Raw genomic sequence first — 9,509 nt, forward strand, 5'->3', positions numbered from 1 at the left:
TTCTTCATGATTCTTGCCACTTCTGAACTTAAGATCATTATCTTTTACACTAGATCTTTTCTACGAAGGAGGGGAATCTTCTTTAAACCATTTTGAAACAATACTTTCAATCTTTGCCCCAAATGCTTGAACTCCTCATTCTGTGACTTGGAAATTTTAACATTCTTGGGTGGTTGAACTGCATTTTGTTTGACAGACTCTCTTGTATTTATAGATTTCACTTCCTAAATATTTAAGGGAGATTCCATCCAACTTTTGCTCGACCATCCATGGAGGTTCAAGGCCACTTGGTCAATTAATATATAAACTTCTTCTATACTTTTGTCCATAAGAGAATCTCCAGCTGATGAATCTAACAAGTACTTATCAGAAAAATAAATTCCCCTATAGAATATGTGTAAAATCAGTCATTTCTCCAAACCATGATGAGGGCACAGTCTTTGGAGACTCTTAAATCTATCCCATGCTTCAAATAATAATTCTCCATATGTCTGAGCAAAATTTGTAATGCAATTCCTCATATAAATTGTCCTACTTGGAGGAAAAAAATGATTCAGAAATTGCTTCTCCAATTGTTCCCAATTTGTGATGCTTTCAGGCACACATCGGAGAGAATATAACCAAGTCCTTGCTTTAAACTTGATAATGAAAGGAAATGTCATCAACCAAACTGAATCCGCTGCGACACACTCATAGTTCACCATATCACAAAGCTCTAGAAATATCTCAATGTGAAGATAAGGACTTTCTGATGCTTCTCCTCCAAATTTATGATCTTATATCATGAAAATTAACTCCGGGTCTAGTTGGTAAATATCTGATTCAATATGAGGTTGCACAATGGGAGATAAAAATTTTGCAGAAATGGGTGCAGAGAAATCTCTTAAGGCCCAGCTTGACATGTTAGTGCTCATGGATATTCAAGGAAAAAGATTAGAAGAAAAAAAAAATTTGAAGAATCTAAGACAAGAAATAAAATGCAATATGAAAAGAAAGAAAGAAAACGCTGAATTTAAATTGCAAGAAAGAAAGTGCATAATGAAAACAAGAAACAAAAGACAAAAGGAAAAAGGAAAATGTCTAGAATAATTCATATTCTAATCAACTAATGTTAATCGAAAACAGAGTTAACAAGAAGTATTAACATGAAGTAGAAAGATATACAAGATGAAAACAGAGTTCTAAAGATTAGTTACAACTATGCTAATGAAAAAAAGAAGAAAGGTTATGTTTAGTCTAACTTAATTGATAATCTCTAATGTTATAGCGCAGTCCCCTGCAACGACGCCAAAAAATTGTTGGCGTTCCACAAGTGTACGGAAATGTCGTAAGTAATAATAAAAGATATCATATCCACAGGAACTAGAATAACCACTAAAGATGTCTCAACGCGAGTTAGCTAAACAACTAATCAATTGATTCACAAAGGCAAAGTGTAACTATGAAAAGTAAAACATAGAAACAAAAGAATAAGAAACAAGAATAAAGGTAATGATAAAGGGATGTTCTAAGAGCTTCGGTTTCTTTGTAAGGATGTTCAATGTAAATGATCTACCAAATTTATTTCTCAATTGTCCATCATTTATAGAGAGTTGTCGGTTCTCTCTTGCAATAGACAACCGGCCTATGACTAAAATCTATACCTAAATGTGATCAAATAGGATTGAATCTATGTTGTCCTTATATGGGCTTTCCTGTCACGTTCGTCCCTCAGACAATCAACATAGGAATTCATCACTCATCAACTGCATCGAGATACAAAGATTAATGCAAACTATCCATCCTACCCCCTTGAATAACCCTATTTCACCTTCAAGATCACCCCTCAAACGTCCTTACACGGACATGTTTGTCACGCACGTCCCTCAGAAAATTGAATGAGGAATTACCTCTACAAGATCCACAAGATATCCAAACATTTAATCAAGCATGGTAATTAGACACAATCACAACAATCCATACAAGATCAAATTGATACAAATAGGGAAAAATCATAGAAATAGGAAATTAGCAAATCCACAAGAGTTTTACATCAAATCATCCTTACAATTGCTCCCTCCATCCTAGAACAAAGAAATCTACTCCATAAAATGAGAAAAGAAATCTGAAGAGAAGAAAATTACAAGCATTCTTGATCCCAAATACAAGAAAAGGAAGAAAGAAAGCTTATCTATGATGAAAACCCGTCTCCAGATCCAATCCACAATCTTGGAGTCGAAACGTTGAAGATCCGCCCTTAGATCATTAAAAATCCCTCTGAGAAGATGAGGAACCCCCCAAATCTTGATTTCCCCCAAAAGGTAGAAGATTTCCTTTCAAATCTTGAAGAATGCCTTATATAGAGGAGGGGTGTGGGCGCCACACGGCCCAGAGACATGGCCGTGTGAAGCTCACACGACTTGGCTCACTCCCCTCACTGCTTATCTCACACGGTCGTGTGGTGTACACAGCTGGGCATGTATCTGTCACTGCTCCCCTAGTACGGCCGTGTAGATCTACACAGCCCTCATTGCTTCCATCTCTGGAGCTCCTACACGGCCGTGTGGTGCACACAGCCAAGACATTCTTGGGCTCTGGAAATGTTGCACATCCGTGTAGATCAACACGGTCGTGTACAACTTCAGTTTTGGATGGCTTGCAAGGCCGTGTTGTACACACGGCCATGAACCTTCTTGGCATCAAACCTGGCATAGCCGTGTGATGCTCACACGGCCATGGCTTCTTCCTTCTCTGCTGCAGCCACACGGATGTTGATCACCACACGACCTGGGCAACCCCCCATGTCATGGCCATGTGGCACACAGGGCTTGTGCCTTCCTTCTTCGTTCAAGCGTCAAATCTTCTCCAAAATCGACTCCTGCACAAAGAAAATGCCCAAAAAGTATATCTTCGAACAAAAAGAGTAAATATGCTGAAAGAAAAGCTGGAAGTATGAAAATACATAGATAAAGCATGCTCGAAGTACGTGAATGTGCATCAAAATATGCTAAACAAGTGTATACAATCTACGCACATCACCCGCCACTGTATTAATTTCATCGGGACGATGAAAAGTCTAAGTCTAGGGGGTGTTGTGTTTGCACAACTTGAGTCGAGTCGAGCCCTTTTCTTTTCTTTCTACAAATTTATTTAGTTTGCTTTATCTACTTTCATTCCATTTTTATTTCTTTTAGTTTCTTATTTCTTGCATCTCATTTGCACTTCCTTTTCCTACTTATAATTTTTCATCATTTTTATTTTGAAGTTTTGAGGCATATTTGAGAACATCAAACCTTCTACTTCCTCTACTGACTTGTCCAATAGCAAAATAACTAGTGCGTGTAATTTCTTAGTTCATGTATTGTAGAGATAGTATTAGTATGTTTGGTGTGTAAGAAAATATGCTGCTAAACACGCAAACGTGCAGCGGAAAAACATATTTCCTCCAAAAGATCATTGCGAAGGGAAAGAGAAATTACTACATATACTAGGTTTTCTAACATAGCACGAGAGATTATACCTTTGGTGCATGCTCACGGACTCCCGACAGCTCGGATCACAGCACGATCTCATGTTTGTGCCTCTACGGTATCCACGCGAACAAGCGTACGTTTGTCTCACAAACTCACAAGATGGAGAAAGGTTGTGCTAGCAACCTATGGAGTGGATTTCGGCCAAGAGAGGAGAGGAGCAATAAGAATGAAGATCTACTCAAAATGAAGAGAAAATTGCTTAAGTATTTTCATTCAATGAAAATACTTAATTAGCATTAATGGCCTTAATGAGTATTTACACTCCATTAAGGATCACACTTGTAACTCCTCGTTTCTAATGAGTGTAACTCCTCATTTCAAATTCAATTTTGAAAATTTAATGAAATGAATAATTAAATTTCAAAATTCAATAATGATCTTCATTGATCCTCACTTGAGTCTAACTGAAGTTTCCTCACTTGAGTCTAACTCAAGTCTAATTCAATCGAGTCTAACTCAAGTCTAATTCAATCGAGTCTTACTCAATTAATCCTCATGCAATTCAAATTCAATGAATCACTATTTCATTAATTCAAATTGACTCCTTGAGTCTAATTTGAATGGGACTTAATCTAACAATTAGATCCAATTGAGTCCATCTCAATAAGTCCAATTCGGATTAGACATAATCCAATGATTCATCATATAAACCCATCTCCAAATCTACTTGTTCTTTGTGTGTGACCCAATAGGTTTTGGTAACATTGGCAATGCACCCAAATCAATATTTAGACACATAAGCAATGAGTGAGATCTAGAAAGACATCATTGCTACACAAGTGACAAGAAGGTCAAGATCCGACCTAACCTGTCCGTGGCTATTATCTTGAATAACTTGGTCCCTCTATCATTGATATCTAGATTGATCAATGAGGCATAGACCGTGTCATACTCTTATCAATATTTGTGTTTCTTGATCTCTAAGTAGACACACTGAATCAAATAAGCTCAATATCTTATATTGACTCATTTGAGCATATCCATGCTTTCTTTATGTCATACTAATCAAGGAGCCCACAGATATCGCTTCCGTCATATGGAAGGGATAGATTCTTTCTATATCACTCACATCCCTCCGCATAATTCATTGCGTTCCCAGTGATTGACTTTATTGTCCACCTTGTTATAGGTGGCGTTTGCCGATACCAAAGTACACAACTCCTTATGTAGGGAACCATAGTGACTTTAGGCCTAAGGACTATTCATACCAATGGTCACATGAGAATGTTTATGACACTCATATAACGATCCATGAAATATTCTCATGGTGGGTCATTCAGTATATATTCTCTAATATATACCCAAGTGTCAACCTGATATCTCATATCCATGACTTGTGAGATTAAGTCATCCGTTGACCTACATGCTAGTCTCAACGTAGTAATATTGTCCTTGTATATTAATGCTCGACTAGGAAGAGTTAAGAGTAGTGTTCTCTACAATATCTCACTATCAATTCAACTAATTGATATACTTTAGATAAGATCCTACTACCCAAGGCCATTATCATATTTATTTAACCGACACTGAACTGAAATAAATATAATAACCAACTTTGCCATTTATTAGTAATGATATATGATACAAAATGAGCCATTTACAATCATCTCATAATTGGTACTAGGGCTAATACTAACATGGTGTACCTCCTTTCTCTATCTTTAGTAGCATGAAATAAGCTATGTATTGTATGGAGTTTAGTATAAGTCTTGGCCTAACCTTAAGGATCATACTTTCACTTCACTTAAGTACTTAAGCTTGAATAGTAGAAATATTTTGAAATAGTTATGATTCATCCAATTTGCTTAGTACTTTTGTTTCCATGGGGATTCCTTAGTTACATTTTGGTTACTGGATGACCTCGGCTCATGGAAGCTCATTTGGAAAAATCTAAATCCCAACATATGCATCTGACATTTGTGATTAATGCTACACCTCTATAGGACCAAAAAAAGAGTTGAATAAAGGATAAAAAATAGTTTTCGTGATTGGAAACTAACAATTTACCCCTTTGAGACCGAGTTAGGTTATTGGGAAAATAAATGTTATGTTTCTCTTGATTTCGAGTAGTATCCTTTGAGACCTTGTGTAATTTAAGGAAAATGAACCAAGTGTGTGGCAGGTAAGTGCCTATCACCAGGAATATTAGGAACTCAATTGTATGACGACTTGACTAGGACAGAAAATTGAAACTTGAAGAGTTTGAGTTACTTATTGCACCAAGCACAAAGAACTTATGCTTAGGCCATACTTAGGTTACTCCACAATCATGCTTATCAATAAAACTAGTTGATAGAGTTAGGCGAGTACACTAGGGATTATGATACACTATAAGAACTCATTGTTGGGATCTAGCGCGCCAAAGACGTGGAAACACAGGGAAAAAATTACTAGATCCTCTATCCGGCAGATCCATGCGAAGGGAAGAAACATTTTCTATTCATAATCTAAACTAAGCTACATGATAGGATTATACCTTTGTTGCATGCCCTTCGCAATCCCGACAGCAACCTCTTCTTGTTTAGATGCAGATCTTAGCGCATTCAAGCATCCACGCCTCTACGGTATCCACACGAACAAGCCTTGCCTTCGTTTGTCTCACAAACTCAACAAGATGGAGAAGAAAAACACACAAGGTTGTGCTAGCAACCTATATGTGTGTCTCGACCAAGAAAAGGGAAGGAGGAAGAAGAAGATCAAGGGGACTTTTCAACTTCTCAAGCAAAGAAAAACTTATAAAAAATATCATTCAAATGATATTTATAACCATCTTATGGTATACCAAGAGTCTCCACCCTTTCATCTTCTAATCTAATGGCTCAAAATCAACCATTCAATCCAATTGTTGAATTTTGACCATTCAACTTCCTTTGTGAACTCAAGTTCACCCAATGAGTATAACCCATTGATTCCCATGCAATTGAACTCAATCCAACAATTGATGGGGTGATGAGCAAAATAATCTTTGGTCGAGGTGAGAGTGATGGGGTGGTTAGGAAAGTGGAACTTTATTCTCTTTGGGTGATGCTAAATAAAGTAGACTTTGATTCTGGATTTCATTTCCTACAAAATTTGTTGAGAGCAGGTAAAGCATCTTCGGGGATGATAGTGTTTGGCGGTTTAATCACCCAAATACCAATAAATCTAGGTTGTGAGCTTAATAGGCTTGAGGTCAATCATGGTAATGACAAGATCAACATCGATTCTTGCCTTGCAATGAAGATGATCTGTCAGGATGAGAATGGGTTTTCTTTTCCTATAAACGTTGGTTTCTCATTACCCCTTCCTTGTCCTGTGCGCACTTCAGTTCGCAACCCTGCAAACTGGGTGATCGTTGATTCAGTACCCAAGTTCCCCCCCCCCCCCCCCCCCTTGTAGGAGACACCAAATACCACCAAGAGCCCTCGTCATCAGGATTCCCGCAACCTTCTGGACATCCAAAACCTGCTAGGCACTCCTTTGCCTATGGTACTGGACCTTCGAGATTTGATTTGTCTGATTTCCATACCTCCTTAGACTCACTTCATGAGAAGCACAATACCTAATAACAATTGTTGGAGGGTCATTTCAAGTTGTCTGACGACCAGTTTAGGGAGGTACAAGACTATTTCCAGCTTACTAGAGATTTTCATAGTCAGGTAACAGGATTTGTTCAACATTATGGGGTTGACCAGGAAAAAATGAGGAATTTCATGGATGATATGGATATTACTAGACAACAAGTAGACACACTTTACCAATATCATCAACACATTGGTCATCTCCCTGGTATGCCTAGATTTCCGTCCGGCACACATCGGGGACCCCCTTATCCCCCTCCCCCGCTGTTGACATTCCGCAAGTGTACGATAATGTCATAAGTAATAATGAAAGATATCGTATCCACAGGGATTGGAATAATCACTAAAGATATCTGAATGCGATTTAGCTAAACAACTAATCAATTGATTCACAAAGGCAAAGTGTAACTATGAAAAGTAAAACATAGAAACAAAAGAATAAGAAACAAGAATAAAGGTAATGATAAAAGAATGTTCTAGGAGCTTTAGTTTATTTTTAAGGATGTTCAAAGTAAATGATCTACCAAATCTTATTCCTCAATTGTCCATCATTTGTAGAGAGTTGTCGGTTCTCTCTTGCAATAGACAACCGACCTAGGACTAAAATCTATACCTAAATGTGATCAAATAGGAATGAATATATCTTATCCTTATACGGGATTGCCTGTCACGTGCGTCCCTCGGAAATCAACATAGGAATTCATCACTCATCAACCGCATCGAGATACAAAGATTAATGCAAACTATCCATCCTACCCTCTTGAATGACCCTATTTCACCTTCAAGATCACCCCTCAAACGTCCTTACACGGGCATGTCTATCACGTACATCCCTCAGAAAATTGAATGAGGAATTACCTCTACAAGATCCACAAGATATCCAAACATTCATTCAAGAATGGTAAATAGGCACAATCACAACAATTCATACAAGATCAAATTGATACAAATAGGGAAAAATCATAGAAATAGGAAATTGGCAAATTCACATGAGTTTTACATCAAATCATCCTTACAATTACTCCCTCCATCCAAGAACAAAGAAATCTACTCCTTAAAATGAGGAAAGAAATCTGAAGAGAAGAAAATTACAAGCATTCTTGATCCCAAATCCAAGAAAAGGAAGAAAGAAAGCTTATCTATGATGAAGAACCGTCTATGGATCCAATCCACAATCTTGGAGTCGAAAAGTTGAAGATCCGCCCTTAGATTATCAGAAATCCCTCTAAGAAGATGGAGGAACCCCCCAAATCTTGATTTCCCCCAAAAGGTAGAAGATCTCCTTTCAAATCTTGAAGAATGCCTTATATAGAGGATGGGTTTGGGCACCACACGGCCCCGAGACACGACTGTGTGAAGCTTATATGGCCTGGCTCACTCCCCTCACTGCCTATCTTACATGCCTGTGTGGTGTACATGGCCGGGCATGCATCTGCCACTGCTCCCCTTGCATGGTCGTGTAGATCTCCACAGCCTGCACTGCCTCCAGCTCTGGAGCTCCTGTACGGCCCTATGGTGCACACGACCAAGGGATTCTTGGGCTCTGAAATGCTGCACGGTCGTGTAGATCTACACGGTCGTCTACAACTTCAGTTCTGGATGGCTTGCAAGGTCGTGTGGTGCACACGGCCATGAACCTTCTTGGCTTCAAACCTGGCAAGGTTGTGTGATTCTCACACAGCCATAGCTTCTTCCTTCTCTGCTGCAGCCACACGGGTGGTGATCACCACACGGGCTGGACAACCCCCCATGTCATGGTCATGTGGCACACAGGGTTTGTGCCTTCCTTCTTCATTTAAGCGTCAAATCTTCTCCAAAATCGACTCCTACACACAGAAAATGCCCAAAAAGTAGATCTCTAAACAAAAAGAATAAATATGCTGAAAGAAAAACTGGAAGTATGAAAATGCATAGATAAAGCATGCTCGAAGTACGTGAATGTGCGTCAAAATATACTAAACAAGTGTATACAATCTACACACATCACACCCCCAGATAAACCTTTGCTTGTTCTCAAGCAAAACCTGTAATCTATATTCATGTGATTAAATAGTGTATCATAATCTCTAGCGAGTCAATCTAATCCTATCAAATGATTTCATTAGTGAGCAAGATACAAAAGTAGTTTGAGTATGACCTAAATATTAGTCCTCCGTGCTCAGTGCGAAAGTGGCCTATGTCTATCAAGTTTCAATCCCTAAGTCTAGTCAAGTCGTCATATAATCGTATTCCTTATGCTCTCAGCGATAGGCACTTACCTGCCACACGCTTGGTTCATCCCTCTCAATCTACCCAAGGTCTCAAAGGTGTGCTCGATATCAAGAGAAGCATAGCAGTTATTTCCCTAGTAACCTAATTCGGTTTCAAAGGTATAACTTGATAGTTTCCACTCACAACAACTATTTTTTATATCCCTTATTCATTTTTTTCCCTTTTT

At 38.4% G+C, this 9,509-nt stretch overlaps 1 non-coding gene across 1 annotated transcript; it reads left to right on the forward strand.

The window, feature by feature from the left end:
• The first annotated feature begins 417 nt into the window (after positions 1-417).
• Positions 418-523, forward strand: LOC122030759. Its single transcript, XR_006125597.1, has one exon. It is a non-coding gene; the product is annotated as a small nucleolar RNA R71 (small nucleolar RNA).
• The last annotated feature ends 8,986 nt before the right edge of the window (positions 524-9,509 follow it).

Source organism: Zingiber officinale, chromosome 10B, assembly GCF_018446385.1.
Source record: "Zingiber officinale cultivar Zhangliang chromosome 10B, Zo_v1.1, whole genome shotgun sequence".
In the NCBI taxonomy this organism is placed as follows: domain Eukaryota; kingdom Viridiplantae; phylum Streptophyta; class Magnoliopsida; order Zingiberales; family Zingiberaceae; genus Zingiber; species Zingiber officinale.